We start from the raw sequence: 8,875 nt of genomic DNA, 5'->3' as shown, positions 1-8,875 counted from the left end.
ACATGGAGTGGCAGGCTTTGGCAACAAACTGCGGTTTGCTGTGTTTCACACTAACCGTTAGTAAGTGAGCTACAGCTGCTAAAATTATGCATGTGCACAATCTGCTCATCTGATTAGTGACAGTGTGACAGTGAAAGAGCTTGGAGAACAACGTCCATCCCCCCCCCCCCCCCACCTCTCTCTCTCTCTCTCTCTCTCTCTGTGTGTGTGTGTGTGTGTGTGTGTGTGTGTGTGTGTGTGTGTGTGTGTGGGTGGGTGGGTGGGTGGGTGCACTCGTGCATGCATGTGCACACATTTGTGCATGTGTGTGTAAAATTTTCTGCAAACTTGGTATAACTATTATAAAGACACTGCAATTGTTTAGGCAGGAATAGGGGGACAACTGGTTGAGCTGCACGCAATGATATGAGTGATTTAGGGCTTTTCTACAAAGCAGAATGTCAGCCAGTGAACATCCCAAGTGGGGATGATCTTACACAACAACACAATGATCAGTCGAGAGAGTCCTGCTGTGATTCATGGAAATCAACATCCAACTGTTCGAGAAGTTGCTAACAAATTGGGCATCAGCAAAGGCCTGAACTGTGGGAAAAACCAGACTTCGAAGTTGCATCATGACAACGTGTCATTTGAAGCCTCACTCCTTGCCAACAGATATATAGCAAACATCACATTCCCATTGTCTCCCAGCTCCCATATTCTGTGGACATAGCCCCAGCACACTTTTTCCCATTTCTCAAACTTAAATCCATGTTTAAAGGATTTCATTAATGATTGGTGGAAGTTCTTTGTGAAATAAACACTGTGACAGCTCACTCATGCTTACATCTTCTTCAAAATCGTGTGGGGGGCCCGTGTGGGGGGCCTAAAAACACACAGGTGGCAAAAGTGATCTTGTGGATATACTGCACAATCTTGGTCAATTTAGTGTTTGAAATGACATTAGAATTGTGTAAGAGCCAAAATGATAAAAATTAAAAATATTCACTACTACAATCGTTGCAGTGTTGGTCTCAAAATACATGCTGCTATAATCTCATGTGCTGTATACATGGGATATAGAGAACTCAAGCTATGACATGTCATTAATTTATATTAAGAAGAATGAAGAACTTGTCTGTAGGTGAGAAATGATGTGCCTTGTTTCTATTGCTTGCATAAAGTTTAAATGTATTACAATTTCATATACAAGAACTATCTTCTTCAACTGATGAAGCAGAAGTGATTCCACTCAAGTTCTGCACCTGAAACACATCAATGACCCTTCACTATCGGAATTTTGCAAGTGTATAAGCTCAATATCACAACACATGAGATGATGTCTTTGGCTATATGCAACACACTATAATTTCTACAAATATCCTGCTGCTCTTTCATTTAAATAAAATCCTTCAATGTAATAAAACCATATTCTAAAATTTTAAGTGACAATATACTGGTCATCTAATTTTTTTACTGATGGACAAGAAGGAACAATGAATTTCTCAGACCATACATAAAAATTAAGATGCCCCAAATTCAAGCTATCCTGTGATTTCCAGTCCTGTATGATGCTGCTTACCTGTGAGGTATTCATGAGATAACTTATAACACTATGAAAATAGTGCAGATCATAATCACAGAAAGTGCTGTAACATGGAAAGGCACCCAAAACTACATACCCACAAATATTTAAATAAGTTACAGTGATGAAAGTAAAGACACAAAAGAAAGAAACCTGGAATTACTGCTTACACACGTAACCTCATTTTAGCACAGAATACACACGCCCCATTGAATGTGTGACATACAATAACTCAAGATGTTGCATAATTTAATCACCAAAATTCATTAGTCACACATACAGAAACTATGAAGGAGAAATAGAAACTGTTACTGCATTCATGCATATGTTACCAAGCATTCACACTCTGAAAGAGATAAAGCACAAGCTGACTTCATGAAATGATTACATCACTCAAACAAAAGCAAACCATGTATTTTGTGCATGTATACACGCTGATCCTGACGAGTTAAAATATTTCTATGCAGTTGCCCATTCTGTTTGTCTTTTTTTCTTTTTACCCAACTGCCAATCACATCGGGCTCAACAGCAACAAAATGGGTAATTGTGTTTTAGACCCTGCACCAATCCACACCCAGCATTACGAAATGGCACACATAAAACTCCATTTCAAATGTCCAGCTCAATTAAACAAAGGACACTTTTTCTAGTTGTTTAACAGGTGCAGCAATTGTCCTGCATGGCAATTATTTGTGATTAAGAAACATCTGAGATGATTCCTTCTCTGTGAAGAAGTTCTTGAGGATTAACACAACGGTAAGAACTAGTATGGCAACCATTTCCAAAACTGACCACCACATGACACGTTTATTCAGATCTTCTGTTCACTTGCAAGCTCAAGCTTTGCGCAAAGGGTGGTGAGTTTGGCAGTCCATAATTTTCTTCGGTGCTTGAAGAGTTTCTGCAAGGGGAGATTCCATGCAGAAACAAACATCAAACAACAGCTAAATATCACACAAAGTAAGTAAACACTCATTTTAAAAATGAATCACGTCTGCAGGTGAGTATCATGTATCCCCCTTTCACTGCACATTTACCTTAGCCACACAATTGGTTAAGTAGTTTTTTTAAACAGATGTTTGTCACAATTAATTTTGCATTGCAAATATTTTCAATCTTAAATTTATGACATAAGACTGACCAAATTCATATTGCTACATAGACAACAGGAGCTTAAGTTCCAAAGTCAGAGTGCAGACTCTTTCATACTGAGGATGCCTCAACAGGCCTCTTCAGTTGACGATTTACTATGAAGTGTACTCTGAGCACGTATGGTTGTTTGTAGTAGGCCTAGTTATGTTATTCACAATTTAGGTTCCTAGCATATTACTTTTCCCCAGCCCCTTCTTTTTAAACATATCATCTTACAGCTACCTGGTACAGCCAAAACCAGTTCAGATACAATTTTAAAGATACAATTAGTAAACATACACTTAAAGACACGGTTATTAGTTACGACACAGTGTCTGCTAGTCCTGCTAAATACATTTTTTCTCCTCGTGTCAAAAGGATGCTTGAAAATTTCATGCCAGATTTGTATTGATGCCATGAAGCAGTATGTCGGCTGGACGGACCTCTGGCCAACTGAGGAAGTAACAGGGAGGAGCAAACCCCGTGACTTTCACAGTTGGCCCAAGGGCTGCAGTCCGCGTACTGACCGTGCACTTCTCTTCGCACTTGTTAGCGGTGTCACGTCCGAGTACCGCAGTTGGAATATTGACTGCAGGAGGGAAGCAGTATATAAGAGTCAGTCATCAGATCAACCTGGGGACAGCATCAACTCATCTCCCCAAAGCACTGCACTGTTAAGACTATGGCACCTAGTTGAATACCTGAAAACATTTCAAAATAATGGTACACTGGAAAAATATCAAACAATGACAAAACTACGTACGAATATGAACAATGTAAGAAAAGATAGATTGCTACTCACTTTACAGAAGAAACATTAAGCTCCAGACAGGCGCAATTAAAAAACACTTGCACAAAGCTTTCGGCCAAAGCCTTTTCCAGCAAAAGAGAAACAATGGAACACACACCATTCACACACAGAAGCCAGCACACCTCTTACACACATGACTACCAACTCTGGCAGCTAAGGCCACAATCAATCACACAAAATAATTTTTAATGTATTCAACATTGTCATACAGTTGTAGATTGCTAACAGACACCATGCTAGGTGTAAAAATCTTCACGTCTCAAACATATTTTGCCAATTGAGAACTCAAATAACTCTTCTTGGGTTTCATAAATCACACTCAACGCAAAACCTGGAGGGAGGTATCTGACACATTTAAATCACATAAATGAGGCACCCTAGCTAAGCATAATTTCAATGGCCCCTATACTCAATACACTACATGAGGTGTCTGCCCCTGGTAGCTGAGTGGTCAGTGCGACGAAATGTCATACCTAATGGCTAGGGTTCAATTCCCAGCTGGATTGGAGATCTTCTCCGCTCAGGGACTGGGTGCTGTGTTGCCCTTATCATCATCCTTTCATCCCCATCAACACGAAAGTCACCGAAGTGGCGTCAAATCGAAAAACTTGCACCCGGCAAAGGGTCTACTCGACGGGAGGCCTTTGCCACACGGCATTACCGTTTTATTATATGAGGCATCATCATTATAATACCTGCAATGTTTCCATAATCATATCAAAACATCTTCCAAATTTCCAGAATGAGATTTTCACTCTGCAGTGGAGTGTGCACTGATATGAAACTTCCTGGCAGATTAAGACTGTGTGCCCGACCGAGACTCGAACTCGGGACCTTCACCTTTCGCAGGCAAGTGCTCTACCATCTGAGCTACTGAAGCACGACTCACGCCCGGTCCTCACAGCTTTACTTCCGCCAGTATCTCGTCTCCTACCTTCCCAACTTTACAGAAGGTTCGCAGGAGGGCTTCTGTAAAGTTTGGTAGGTAGGAGACGAGATACTGGCAGAAGTAAAGCTGTGAGGACCGGGTGTGAGTCGTGCTTCGGTAGCTCAGATGGTAGAGCACTTGCCCAAGAAAGGCAAAGGTCCCGAGTTCGAGTCTCGGTCGGGCACACAGTTTTAATCTGCCAGGAAGTTTCATCTTTCAAATTACCTATGCCAAATGCATCAAAAGAATGGGTTCTAAAAGTCATCCTAACAGAAAGATGGTCGATAATGACGTGTATGGACCAGGTGTCCTGAAATTCTTACATCACAAACTGGTGCTCTCTCCAACACAAAACAAATGAACAAAGTGAGTAAGATTTATCTCTCAGCAAGTCCCCAAGGAAACGTATGCAGTGTTAACATGTGCTAAAAACAAAGAAAAATTCACACAGTTACTTCCACAAACAGAAATTGATAAGAAAAGCAAAGACAAATAAGCACCGATTTTTATTAATAAATGTGATTTCTGATGTTGCAAATTACTCTAATACTACACCATCACTCATATCGAGGCTCGGTGGTAGCACAGGAGTAAAGTGAGACCAACCAACATAAGAATGCTATTTATTTTGATATATATTATATTTTGTATGAAAAAATAGAGAGTGGTCCAGGTAAGCTCAAGTAAGCATACACTGAGAAATTTATGTCATCTATCCTCTGATTAGCCAACAGCCTAGCCGCAGTGGTAACACCGGTTCCCGTCAGATCGCCGAAGTTAAGCGCTGTCGGGCTGGGCTAGCACTGGGATGGGTGAACATCCGGTCTGTCCAGTGCTGTTGGCAAGCGGGGAGCACTCAGCCCTTGTGAGGCCAATTGAGGAGCTGCTTGATTGAGAAGTACTGGCTCCAGTCTCGTAAATTGACATACGGCCAGGAGAGTGATGTGCTCACCATATGCCCCTCCATATCTGCGTCCAGTGATGCCTGTGCCCCGAGGATGACACGGCGGCCAGTCGGTACATTTGGGCCTTCCAAGGCCTGTACGGGCGGAGTTTCGTTTATCCTTTGATATTTGTTGACATGCCACTTCATTCTTCAAAATGTTTTCCACTGTGTGACATCAAGACAATGTGCCAACTAAAAAATCACTCCTTGTCCACAGTTATCTATCAAAGATCACATCCCCATTGTGTCCCCTCCACAGTCTTCTGTAGATCCAGCCCCAGCACACATTTTCCTATTTCTCGAACTTATAACCACACTGAAAGGACATTATTAGTGTTTGGTGTAAATACTTCGTGAAATAAATAGTGTGACAGCTCACTCACACTTACAACACTTACATCTCCCTAAAAATTGTGCATGGATTAAAAAAAAAAAAAAAAAAAAAAAAAAAAAAAAAAAAAAAAAAACCACAGGTGGCAATAATGATCGTGTAAATGTGTAGTGTTGTTCTAGAATAAATGCTACTAGTATCTCACTCACTGTATACAAGGTGTATGGTGAACTCAAGCTACAAAACTGTCATTAACTGATATTAAGAAGAAAGAGGATCTTGTCAGTATGTGAGGAATGGCATACCTTGTATTTACAGCTTGCATAAAGTTTAAATGTAGTATGCAAAATAAGATTTTATATACATACTTTTTATGCACATGTACTATACATTTTATGCACATGTACTATCTTCAAATGCAAGAAGCAGAAGTAATTCAACTCTAAGTTCTGCACCCAAAACACATCAATGACCATTTGCTATTTGTCTGCACATTACGCTGAAAGTATGTAAGCTCAATATCACATCACATGAAAAGCTTTCTCTGACTTTATGCAACAGTCTATACTGTAATTTAATTACTGTTTGTTAGTTATCCCATACAACAGCATCTAGTGGTCAATTTTTACAAAAATCCAGCTATTGTTTCATTTAAACTAAATCCTCCAATGTTATAACACCGTATTCTAAAATTTTAAGTGACAATATGATTGTCATCTAAATTTTTTCCTTATGGGTAAACCTTGGAAAACTGAATTTCTCATACCTTACACAACAATTAGGACACAGCGAACTCAAGTTACGTTAAGATATCCAGTCCTGTACAACCCTACTTGCCTGCTAGGTAATCATGAGAGATGTCTGAAACATACACAATGATTTTGGAAAGTTGGTGACTTATAACACAATAAAAATATCATAATGACAGAATGTGCTGTAACATGGAAAGCCAAGCAACAGTACATACCCACAAATATTTAAATAAGTCACAGCGATAAAAAGAAAGGAACCTAGAATTACTGCATACACACATAAGTAATTTCATTTTAGTGCACAACACACACATAACACTGAATGTGAGAAAGAAATGTAACTCTAGATATTGTTTACTTTAATCACCAATTCACTACCCAAAAATAAAAAAATATAATGGAGAAACAGAAACTGTTACCCCTTGCATGTTTTCCCAAGCATTCACAAACTCTGAGAGACATAAAGCACAAGTTCACTTCATGAAATGAGTACATGCCTAAAAATAAAATAACCATGTTCATTGTACATGTATATACTCTGACTCTGATAAGCTGTCAATGAATTTTTGTAGACACTGTGGTATGCCCATGTCATACCAGCTCGCCACCATTCTGTTCAGAAAGTTATGAACCTCTTCTTTTACCTCGTCGCCGGAGCTGAATCGCTGGGACCACAATTAACGCCGACAGGTACTGTGAGACTCTGAAAAAACTCAAATGGGCAATTCAGAACTAAAGAAGAGGAATGTTGAGCAAGGGCATACACATTCTCACATCACTCGGCAAACCGTTGCTCTCCTGCCGCTATCAGTGATTGCAGACCGAGTGCCGCCACACGGCAGGTCTAGTTGAGAGAGACTCCCTAGAACTCACCCCAGTTGTACAGACAACTTTGCTAGCGACGGTTCACTGTCTACATACGCTCTCATTTGCCGAGATGACAGCTTAGCATAGCCTTCAGCTACGTCTTTTGCTACGACCTAGCAAGGCTCTATATTCAGTTACTATTCTGAACAGATAATATTGTGAATCATGTACCGTAAAGAGCCATGTTCATCATTAATGGATTAAAGTTAAGTATCAACTAATTATGTCCGCTTTCTGAATTCTAATTCCTTGTTATGTTCCAGACCTCACATCAGTATAATTCTTCCCTCCTCACGCCAGCCTGCTTCAGCTAAAACGTGTGCATTTCGGCCTCCTCTAGTAACACGGTGTTGGCTCTTCTGCTAACACAACAAATACTCTGAAACCAAAAATGTTTGCAGAAATGGATGATGTACCAGTGTCACCAAACAGTGTCTCACTAACTTTGAAACCACTGGTTCATATTTCCAATATATCATTTGGTGAAGGTGTGTTCCTATAGAGGCTCACAATTTCTAAGGTTACACCATTATTCAAAAATGAATATGCTTGTAAGACAGAAAACTACAGACATATATCCCTTCTTCAATCTTTTGCAAAAATCATTGAAAAACTGATGAAAATCGAACTCATAAGCTACCTTGATACCTTCACTCTTCTGGATTGTAACCAACACAGGTCTCATACAGGATAGAACACAGAAACAACTATACAGGCCTATACCAAAGAGATTGTTAGGAATTTAGCCAATATCAAAAGTGTGGTAGGAATCAACCTAGATCTTTCTGAGCTTTTGATACAGTAAACCACCGAAGTCCCCTTGACAAACTAGAATCAGTAGGCATCAGAGGAATTGAGAGGAAATTGTTTGAATCCTATCTCCAAGACAGAACTCAGGCTGTGAAGCTCACCTCACCTCAAAACAGGCAAAATGTAAAGTGTGTATAGATGCTAAGGAAGTGGAAGTAGGCGTCCCACAGAGTTTTATTTTTGTCTCTATTAATGACATTAAAAGCCCCAATAATTTGTCCAAAATTATGTTATTTGTAGTTGATACAAGAGTAATTATAAGTAATGACAGAAAATCCTTATCTATTGTAGCTGTAAAAGTTGTGAAGTGTGTGCAACAGTGAAGGCTTTTTGTACAGTTAATGACTGGTGTAAATTCTTTATGGAATAAACACTATAGCAGCTCAATCACATTCAAATCTTCCTCAAAATTGTGCATGGGCCGAAAACAAAAAAACACAGCTGTCAAACTGATCTTGTAGATGTGCTCCAAAATCCAGTTTTGTATTTGAAATAATGTTACAACAGTAATAAGCCAAAATGAGAAAAGTTAAAAATATTCACTGGTACTATCACTAATTAGTTGTTGTCAAAATAGATTCTGCTAAAATGATGCTAACTGTGTACAATGTGTACGGTACAATCCATCTACAAAATTGTAATTAACTGATATTAACAAGACTAAAGATCTCATCTGCATGTGAGAAATGAGATACATTCTTTCTATACTTTACAAAAGTCTAAATGCCTTGTCGT

The 8,875-nt window shown here is 39.4% G+C and overlaps 1 pseudogene; it reads left to right on the top strand.

Moving 5' to 3' along the window:
- The first annotated feature begins 5,160 nt into the window (after positions 1–5,160).
- LOC126293778 (5S ribosomal RNA) lies at positions 5,161–5,278 on the top strand (annotated as a pseudogene).
- Positions 5,279–8,875: the final 3,597 nt, after the last annotated feature.

Source organism: Schistocerca gregaria, chromosome 10 (assembly GCF_023897955.1).
Source record: "Schistocerca gregaria isolate iqSchGreg1 chromosome 10, iqSchGreg1.2, whole genome shotgun sequence".
NCBI classification, from domain to species: domain Eukaryota; kingdom Metazoa; phylum Arthropoda; class Insecta; order Orthoptera; family Acrididae; genus Schistocerca; species Schistocerca gregaria.
This window is presented reverse-complemented; position numbering and strand designations above follow the sequence as displayed.